This window comes from Cyprinodon tularosa, unplaced genomic scaffold (genome assembly GCF_016077235.1).
Source record: "Cyprinodon tularosa strain WSP-4 unplaced genomic scaffold, ASM1607723v1 ctg202, whole genome shotgun sequence".
Lineage (NCBI taxonomy): Eukaryota > Metazoa > Chordata > Actinopteri > Cyprinodontiformes > Cyprinodontidae > Cyprinodon > Cyprinodon tularosa.
This window is the reverse complement of record NW_024038744.1, coordinates 1,109,565-1,120,446: the sequence shown is the minus strand read 5'-3', so window position 1 is coordinate 1,120,446 and position 10,882 is coordinate 1,109,565. Positions and strand designations below refer to the sequence as shown.

Here is a 10,882-nt window from a genome sequence, read left to right as displayed (position 1 = left end):
TATATATATATATATATATATATATACTTTTTATATATATATATATATATATACATATATATATATTTGTCATTTTGTTTACACAAGTGTAAAGCAAAAAGAAATTTTGTTTGGAATAGCTCTCTGGCCAATTTCATCTTTTTAAATGTGCAGCCTTGAAAAATATAAAATATGTATATATATATATATATATATATATATATATATATATATATATATATATATATATATATATATATATATTTAAATATATATATATATATATAAATATATATTTAAATATATATAAACAGTCATAAAAATATATGACTGTAAATTTACCGTTCTAAAATTTTCTTTTTTATATATAATGATAAAATATAATAAATATAATAAAATACAATACAATAACCCATTTTACGAAACATTTAGCAGTCTAATGGCAGTGGGGAAGAAACTGTTGTGGAATCTGCTGGAATTGCATCGGATGCTTTGAAGTCTCTTCCCAGAGGGTAGCAGGGAGAACAGTTCATGGTGGGGGTGTGAGGGGTCATTTATGATGTTACGGGGTCGGGACACACAGTGCTGGGATGAAATGTCTTTTATGGAGGGAAGAGGAGCCCCAATGATCTTCTCTGCTGTTCTCACCTTTCCTCACTTTCTTCAAGTCTGGATTTAATCCCAGGTGTTTCAGTTTGCCCATCAGATGCTGTGGGATGATGGTGTTGAAAGCTGAACTGAAATCTAGAAACAGCATCCGCACATGGGTTTTCTTCTCCTCCAGGTGTGCCAGGCTCAGGTGGAGAGCAGCAGAGATGGCGTCCTCAGTGTCGATGGCGTTGGTTTTGCGAACTGGAACGGGTAAAATGTTGGTGGCAAACTGGAGACAATGTGTTTTTAACCAGCCTTTCGAAGCACTTCATCATGATTCGAGTCAGTGCAACAGCGCAGTAATCATTGAGTGAGTAGACCTGAGGCTTCTTTAGGACTGGAATAATGGTGGCAGACTTGAAGCATGCTGGCACTATGGATCGGTCCAGGGAGATGTTAAAAATGTCTGTGAGGACACCAGCCAGCTGAACTTGTTTTTTGTCTTTGTTCTTTGGCAGGAAGACTTCCTGTTACTGGATGAGCCTGGACCTTCTTCCCCTGGAAGGATTAACTGAGTCTCACTGAGCAAGGGGAAAAGCTCCACATGATCCATTCAAGTCCAGTCCTGGAAAACCAAGTGAAAGTCCACTCCTTTACTCCTCTCGATCCAACGTATGTCTGCCTGTCCGCTCTCCAATGAGTTCTCTCTTCTCTGGATTAAACCCCCAGAAACTGGATCCAAGGATAAACCAGGGGCCCCCCAAAAGTGAGTGGCTCTCCAGCAATATTCAAGCCTCAGTCTATTTTCCATCGGTGTTTGCTAATCTACAATAAACCTGTTAAAATTTTACCCTTGGTCTCTGAGTGGTTCTCTGCATGTGGGTCAGATCTTTAAAGCCCATTATGACAAAAACACCCTCTGTGTATGCAGATTGGAGCTCAGAGACAGTTTTACATCTATTAGTTTGATGCAAAATCCTAAAACATAAAAAAGATCAGACTTTACAAAGGAAATTGATCAATATGAATGGGCTGAATATGAGCTGAACATAAGATCTCAAAGACTCATGTCTTTGTTACTTCTGTATTTATCATTTTCCTCTTTGTTGTTTTGTCATACTTTCTCACCTTATTTTGTCTACAGCAGTTGAAAACTCCAATGGTTCGTCCTGTTTCTCTTCTCACTGTATAACTCTTAGACCCCAAGACCACCTGTGTGTTCTTTCGAGTTGCACAGCTGGTCAAAGCGCTGTGTAGGAGAGGTGGACAGAAGGCAACAGAGTGGACCTCTCCACCACACGTTAAAAGAGCAGACGAGCTCTAAATCGTACAGAAGCATGTAGTTAATCACACATAAAGAGGAAAATTAGGTTTAAAAATTTTAAAAGAAAGCTGTGCATTTTTGTGTTAACCATAACAGCCCTGCTTGCAAGACGTTTTTTTTTTTTTTTTTTACCTTGCCATTCTTCATTAACTCATCACTTTGTTTCTTCTTTCTCCTCCTTCCCGCACCAACTATTGGTACATTTTCCAAATACAGCCTTGCAGGATAACGTAACAGACCACTGGCAGGGGGGGGAAGGGGCACCACTTGAGAGCTCAGTCTTTTTTCTAAGGAATGTTTTCTTTTTTATATTGCTTAGATCTAATGAAAGGCTTTATACATTTTAATCTTAAATACTATATTTGTCATGGTCTTGGCGCTGTTGACTAGCTTGGTTGTTCATTCCATTCACCTGCCTAGCTCTGCCCAGTTTCTCCGTTCCTTACCGCTCTTCTGTTTCACCTGCTTGAGTATCCAATTAACATGCATTTTTCCAGTCATCAGTCCCAGAACACTTTCTGATCTGTTTGACTGGCCTGTCTTCGGAAACCTGCTGGAATCTGCCTGTGGGAGGAATCTGGATATACTTTGTGATTTCAACCTGGATTACCATTCAGTACCACTTCGGATCTCTGATCTTTTGGCTCGGAGTCCTGTGAACCTTATCGACACCGGCTTAGTGACTGCCTTCTAGATAGTCCTGTCTTCCTTTGTCTGCCTGGTTCTGAGCTCCTGCCTGTTCTGAAGTCTTCGGGAGTTCAACGTCTGGGAATCTCTGGCTGGAATCTAGCTCCTTATCTGGGCAAGGACTGAACTTTAAGAGCAGGTTAGTGACTCAATCATTCATAACATGGTCACTAACATGTGTTTTCTTCCTGCAGAGGTTCCTGCCTCAGACACGCTAGCTGTTCACTGCAGATCCGTAGTTTTTAAATAAATGCCTTTTGAGATATCATACTGTCTGTATGTCTGAATACTGCATGGGTTGTCTGTTCCGAGCCTTGGCAATCTCTGGCGTTCTCTCTATGGTTGAGGCAGACATTTTATGTGGTTTTGTAGGTCTGCAATAGTCTTTCACATTTTCAGATATGATTTCACCAGGTCTCAGACAGTAGTTTAAATGTGGTATTTAATTGTATATCACAACATGCTATGTCCATAAAAAACAGCAAAGTCATATTTTGATGTTAGGAAAAGGCAATATATGCTAAGAATTTACCATAGTAGTGTTAACCTGGTCCCTTTCAAACCTGAAATGTATTTTTGTGCCTGATGCTATCAGCAGTCATACATATTATCTCACTCCATTGCCACCGTTTTACAATTATTACTCATGCATCATACTTATGACTTTCAGAGGCTTTTGCTCATGACTCCATGAGCTCCAATGTTCATATTATATTCCCAGCAAACTTATGCCATTGTGCTTTTATACTCTTCATCATTCTGAATTTTGCTGAAAAACTGAGAAAAAAATTAAGTGTAAAACAAAGAAATGAAAAATAATAAGCCAACCCATAATTTTCATTTTAACAAAATGATTTAACTGGAAAGGCTTTGTATGATACCAGGGTGAGCTAATACCGTAGAAATGTGTAAAGTCATTGAACATGAATAGTGTAAGCAGAAATCATGCTGCATGAATACTTTTTCAGGGCACAGCTAAAATGTTCTGCCCTATTAATGTGCCTTAGATGTTTTTGAAGCTCAAAATCATCATGAATGTGAAAGCTTGTATTGAATGTAAATGACATTTTACCAAAACTGTATATTTAAATTCAATAATAAGAAATATTTAACATTCAATGGTTCATTAAATGTTAAAAAGCAATGCTAATTTTACTCAAACTATTACTTAAATAAATATTTTTTTAATTTGTGTGTGTCTCTGTGTGTGTCTCTATGTGTTCTTCAAAATAGCTCTTTCATTATTCTCATGTGAGTTGGCCAGAGCGAGCCTCTTGCTGTGAGAAGGGAGGAATGTGGCTTAAGAAGGTACAAAAATATCATAATTTAATAAAAAAGGAGGTCAAATGCATCCTGGGTGATTTTAGGAACCCAGATGAAGTTTGACTTATTTGACTACTTTTATTTAGGGGCATTCTGATCCAATCTTGGTGAATAATTTTAGAAAATTTGTATCTGTTTTTTTAATTAGATCAGCTTTTAATTCAACCATTATATTTATAATTTCCTTTGCTTGAGTTTTCTTAAATAATATGTTTGATGGTGAACCAGATGTACATAGTTATGCTCAGTATAGCCTTATATAAGGTTTTAACATCTGAGTAGACTGAAGAGACATAGCACATATCTTTTAAAGACATACAATAAAATTTTGTTTTATTGTTTTTTGTTATATACTATTAATTACTGTGATTTTTTGTGATGCGTACCCTTTCAAGATAAAATGAATTCCTCTGACAGTTTTCTTATTAACTGTTATTTTTGTTTTATTCATAATAAACCTCCAACTAACAAAAAGTATAATTTACAAAAAAAAATAAAAATAAATTAAATGTAGCATACATGTGTTAACAGCAAAAAACAAATAAACTGTGCTACATCCTTACATGTATTCCAATGTTGACTTTCATTGAATTGAAAAAAGAAGGTCCTAGCTGCGAGCAATTTGGTGTTCCAGCTCTCATTGTAAACTGTAAATCTGCATCGGAGGTATTAGCCCATGTTAGGTGTTTTGTCAAAAGTCTCAAAAACTTGCCTTTAGAATTTCGAATAAATGTTCCCCTTGAAAACAGAATATTTTATTCTTTGCATTTTTTCTGCATGAGAAATGTCAGTGGTGTTAAAAAAAAATCTGTTTTACAATTACATCTACCGGTAAATAAAATAAAAGGAGCTGTGTGTTTACAGTTCAGCAGAACTGATTCAAGGGGTTGGTTCTTAAGTTACATGTAACAGTTATTTTGCCTACACTGAAGAAAATAACTCAACCGCCTTTGGCATTTACTTAATCATATTTAGTTACTTTAACACATTTGTTTTATGTCCTACTCTGCTAACATGTGTTGCTAACAATTGTGTTAAAGTAACTAAATATGATGAAGTAAATGCCAAAAATGTTGGCATTATTTTTTTCAGGGGTGCCCAACCTTTTTTAAACCAAGATCTACTTTTAAAGTTGATGGCATGCCAAGATCTACCAAACCAAACACAAGGGATGGGCAGTATTTGTTTTTTATTTGCACAGGTGGAGAATAAACAGTAAGTTCAACAAACGAGGAAATTATTAATTGTGTCAAAAAATAGGTTGCAAAAACAGAACTTAACAATCTCATAAGAACTTCACACCATATCTGTCTCTCACTCTCACTCACTCACTCACTCACTCACTCACTCACTCACTCACTCACTCACTCACTCACTCACTCACTCACTCACTCACTCACTCACTCACTCACTCACTCACTCACTCACTCACTCACTCACTCACTCACTCACTCACTCACTCATCAGACACACCAAAACTACAGAAGAGAGAAGTCAAGATCAAAGGCCGTGCAGTCAAAAAATCTAGATAAACCAATTGATACACATACACAAACACAGTCCAGTACAGATGAAAAAACCAACAAACATTAGAACTGTAAATTTACAGTCATATGTTTATATCACTGTTTATATATCTATATATATATATATCTATATATATATATAGATATATATATCTTTTTTTACTACTTTTCAAGGCTGCACTTTAAAAAAAGATGAAATTGTCCAGAGAGCTGTTCCAAACTAAATTTCCTTTTGTTTACACTCGTGTAAACAAAATGACAAATAAAATCTGTATAAGTCTAAGACCACTTCAAAATAGGAAGAAGGAGAAGGGAAGTCCACTACTTCAGAATGATAAACTTCACTGGGCATTGGTATTGGCAGAGAAACTGGCAGATTGATTTAAATTCAACAGGAAAACAGATAAAAATAGGAAAATACTAATTACAAACTATGTGGATGTGAAGATGTAACATACAGCAGAATGGGTTGTTGACTGTTTCAGAAACTCTTTAATTTCGGGCAAAAGTTCCAAAAACTTTTTGAAGAATCTGCCACGACTCAGCCACCTGACGTCGGTGTGCAGCAGCAGGTCAGTGTGGTCTGCACCTGCCTCCTCGAGCTGGGCACGGAATAAACGCCTCTGTAAACTCCTGGCCCGAACAGAGCAAGCAATCTTCATATTTAAAATATTGCCGCACAGCCGTTGTTGATGAATGATGCAGCGGTAGCTCCAAAAATCCTGGAAAGTTTCAGACAACTTGAACAGAGCAACGAATCCAGCAGTGCACCCAACCATAGATAGAGCCCAATCAGTTGTGATAGATGTCATTATCTCATTATCTCTTCAGATTCCTCTTCGCACTTTAGAGTCCCTGGTTACAACCTAGCAAACCATGCCCAGCAATCAGCATGCATAAAAAAAGGTTCCCTGCATACTTTTTATTTTTCATTTTATTATTATGAAAAAACACATTGGCCTCTCATGATCAATGATTTGATTAGTGTTTTTTAAAACTTTTTATTGTCATAGCCATAAATAGGTCTACATTGTAAAACTTCTCGCGATCGACTGAAACTCGGCCCACGATTGACTGGTAGACCGCGATCGACTGGTTGGGCACCCTTGGTGTAAAGTATCAGTATCTTTTTAAACTATCGAGAAAAACAGTAACTCACAAATTACTAGCATACATGATGACACGCTAAATGACCAAATGATGAATTTATTGTTTATTTACTACTTAAAATTGTGTCTCTGGAGACTTAAAACTTATTTCCTGCAAATTCTTAAAGTCTGTCTTCTCGCTGTCCCCTTACTGGTTTTCTGCACTGCTGCTCCTTCCTCTACTTTTCCCTCTAATACCTTTAAGTAACTGCATTATCGCTTGATATATTTTCTTTATTTTTCTAATGTTCTTTTGTCTTGTTCTCTGTGGTATTGTCCTCCTCACCTTGTCGGAAAAATTCAAGTCAAAAGCTAAGTGTTCTTTGCTGAATGCTAACTGGTGGGCCCCCAGACTAGTAAGGGCCCCCCACCTCTGAGGCTTCTGGTTTTCGATACCTCTAACAGCACCCTTGGGATATTTGGGCTTATGCATGTTAGAAATAGAATAATTGTGATTTAGCATCAGAACAATGACAAAACAAATCTTGACCGAAAAGACCATCAACTATTGTGCTCCCCTTTCAATTAACAAGAATTACCAATCCTTCCTATCACATAAAACATCCAGCAATGCAGTGTGGAGCATCAGCAGAGATCAGAAAAGAGAGACACAAGGCAGAGCTATGTAAGCAGAGTTGAAAAGTGAGGAAATAAAAAAAATGTATTTATATACAGTTTTTATTGATTGCTTTGAGCTGTTTGAAGAAACTGGCAACCTCTCAGTCTTCATCAGCACCAGCTCAACAGAGCAAGAAACACCTCCTGCAAAGGAGTTAACCCATTGTCATCAGTATGACATTTCCTCCACCCTTTTGCAAAACAGTTAACGCAGATGTCATTAAAGCAGTACAAACCCAGTTGCCTTAGCTTTGGTAGCCAAACAGAAACCATATTTTCCCAGCTCAAAGAAATTTCTTGATTGATAAGATATCACTGAAACACCTTTTTGGCCCTTCTTCACACAACTTTTCAATTTACAGTCGACAGGCTTTAAAAGGAGCCATGTTGTGTGTTGTTCTTTGCTAGCATGGATGGTCTAAGGTTGATGAGAGTCAGAGGAAGTGGTTGAGGGCTCAGGTGAAGAGGAGTCAGAGGAAGTGGATTTGGTGTACTAGGTGGAGTTATAGCTGGAAGGGCTCAAGTTACAGATAAAATTCAGACAACACTCGTTGATCATGTGGAAAATCATGGCCTTTCTCTTATAGAGGCTGGACACAGAGTAAAACCTGTTCTCAATAGAAACACGGTTGCATCCATGGTAAGAGTTTTTAGACTGGATAACAGGCAATGTTGATATACAGTATATACAGATATATCTAGTGATAAACAGTATTTAATGTAATTTTTTTCCCATATTCCATGTATTCTTTGTAGAATTGAAGGGCTACTGGTTGGTGGTGAGCAAAAGGCAGCCATTGTGAACACATTTCTGGCAAAAATGCCATTAGGCTGCTTGAAATCCAGGCAGCAGTGTGGCATTTCAGGGGGTATTTAGAAATGTAAATACTATGAGTGAGACCACAATTAACTGTGTCCTCAGAAGGGACCATATGGCCACGAAACAGCTCTACAGTGTTCCATTGCAGAGGAACTGTGATGCGGTGAAGGAGGCCTGCTGCCAATATGTGGAGATAAGGAGATATTACAGTACTATACTCTTATGTGTAGGCATATCATGCAGATACTGTCAATCGGAGTTACTTTTATGTAATTGTAATTTTGCTTTCTTTTTTCTTTAGGGAATCATGGAGCTTGAAGCTAATAGGGTGTATCTTGTTTTCATTTATGTCAGATTCAGCGTTTTTGTGAGGCGATGTGGGAGGAACTTCATTGGGCATTGGGCCACTATTACAGTTACAGGGCAGAGGGGTGTCAACATAACTATGTGTGCTGCTATTTCCAATGATGGTGTCCTCTGCCATATTCCAGCAATTGGCTCGTACAATACTGGGTGCCTCAGTGCATTCCTTAACACCCTGCATGACAGGCTCATCCCGCCTCAGGAAAGAGGGCTGTTGAAGCTTGGCATGCCACTGTTTGTGGTAACTGGGACAACGTGGCATTTCACCACTCTAGTGTAGTGAATGGGGGTTTGTGGCGCACCCATCTTCCTCCATACTCTCCATTTTTAAATTATTTTTAAATTCTCCAGCGCATGTAGATTGAATGTATATGATCACTGCCCCTATGAGCAGATGCCCATGCTCAATGAAATAGCAACTGCTTCCCAAGATACAGATGCAGAGGCATGTTAAGGATGCAATTTTTTCCTCCAAACTCTCCATTTTTAAATTCTTTTTAAATTCTCCAGCCCATGTAGATTGAATGTATATGATCACTGCCCCTATGAGCAGATGCCTATGCTCAATGAATTCGCAACTGCTTTCCAAGATATAGATGCAGAGGCACGTTAAGGATGTATCAGGCCTGCTAGAAAAAAAAAAAAAAAAGAATGAATGATAAATGGAATTTGCATAACAGCATATCTGATTCTGGATCTATTTTTTGCAGGAAGGCAAATTTGACTTCAAATGACACTGACATGTAAGCTGCATACAGTCATTGGCTACAGTGACTAGCATTGCTTCACAGAGTGGAGTGTGGTATTTTGTATTTTTTTTTATCCTTGTGTAAAAGGGTGATTTGAAGTGCTCATATGTTTGTGTGCAAGTTGTGTTCTTTGAAGGCAAAATGTGCTTTTGGTCCATATTTAAAATGTTTTGGCAGAGTTAGAGTCTTATGTAAACAAAATAAATAATTTTGACTATTGGTGCCACTGTTTATGTCGCTATGTTTACTGTTTTGGAAAATGTGGATTTTTTAGGTCGACTGCTGTGTCCAAGCAACCAATAAATCTCATTCTAATATGGACTTAAACACAACATGTTTTCTGAGAAGCCCAAGACTTCACATAAGATTGACATATGTCTGTTCAAAAAGATACATTAGGCACCATTATTACATCAAGTTAAATTTTTTGTATCAAAAACTAATAATATTAGTTTTTTTGTATATCAAATAATTGCTACCCGCTGCACCATGACTTGACAATGAATGGGAAGAAAAACAAGACTGTGAAAAAAAAACGGTATTTGTGCACAGAACCACAATTACGAAAATTCGAGCACATCTGCGACGGACTGCCAGTTTCTTTGTCCTTTAATGGCATGAGCAGCTGTTCAGTCCAGGGATGTTGGTCTGTTTCATTAGATGAGAAGTTAAAACAACATCATCACACTTAGGATTTTACTATTTGACAAATGTTTAATTTGATTTTCAATTCATTTCATTTATATAGTGCCCATTCACAACGCATGTCATTTCAAGCACTTTACAGAGAAAATTTTTTTAGATAATACAGATTGGTTCAAAGTTTTCTAGATTCAAGAGAATCAACTTTAAAGCAGTTTCTGAGATTTCCTGTGTATAAAAACTATTGCGCATTAAAATGATCAAAAGTTGTGAAAAAAGGTTTTTCTAAAAAAAGAACCTTTATGATCTTATTGACATGCTTATCTTTAAAAGTATAAAAAGAACAAATGTATCCTGTTTTACTAAGATCAATTTACAGCTGAAACAACATCTCAATATTTTTGTCGCTACCAAATTTTCTTAATAAGTATATTTTATATATTTCTTTAAAGAGGGGAGATAGAAAATATGTTTTGACTTCTTCATTCCCCCCTGAAAAAAGCTAACAGCCACGCCTCACACATGGTACAGCAGTGTTGCTGATTTAGACACATCACCTATTTCGTATTAAGCACTGGGGTGCATGCCCATTGAATGACGGCTCCCTCCAGACAAACATGTATATTTGTTATTGGAGCTGAAGGATCAGCATCTAATTTGTCCGCTGTGGAGGCCTAGAGAGGCACTACAGTAAAAGCTACAGTATTACAGGATGAACACATGCATTTTTTTTTCAGCTAGCTTTATTTCCGTCCAAACCTGAGCTATTTTGTTTTAAAAAATGCAGTTTATACCCTTGATTGGAATAAGAAAGGCAATTCTATTCTATAATAATTAATTTTGCACCGATACCGATACCAGTATCGGACAGGGCCCCGATACTGCCCTAAAATGGTGGTATCGGTATCGGCGAGTACCAACAAATAGGGCACAGATACCATTTTGAAAGACATAAGTTTATTCAACTATTGTCACCCACTCCTGGTAGGCAATAAAAACTTTTTATTTTTATCATCCAGTAGAACTTTTTAATAAAAAGTTCTACTGGATGATAAAGTTCTACTTTGTATAAGATTTTTTCCTGCTTCACAAAGGTAGGCAGCAGCTTGACA

At 37.2% G+C, this 10,882-nt stretch overlaps 1 long non-coding RNA gene across 1 annotated transcript; it reads left to right on the top strand.

The window, feature by feature from the left end:
• The first annotated feature begins 596 nt into the window (after positions 1 to 596).
• Positions 597 to 1,420, top strand: LOC119783333. Its single transcript, XR_005280778.1, has 2 exons — positions 597 to 940; positions 1,089 to 1,420. It is a non-coding gene; the product is annotated as an uncharacterized LOC119783333 (long non-coding RNA).
• Positions 1,421 to 10,882: the final 9,462 nt, after the last annotated feature.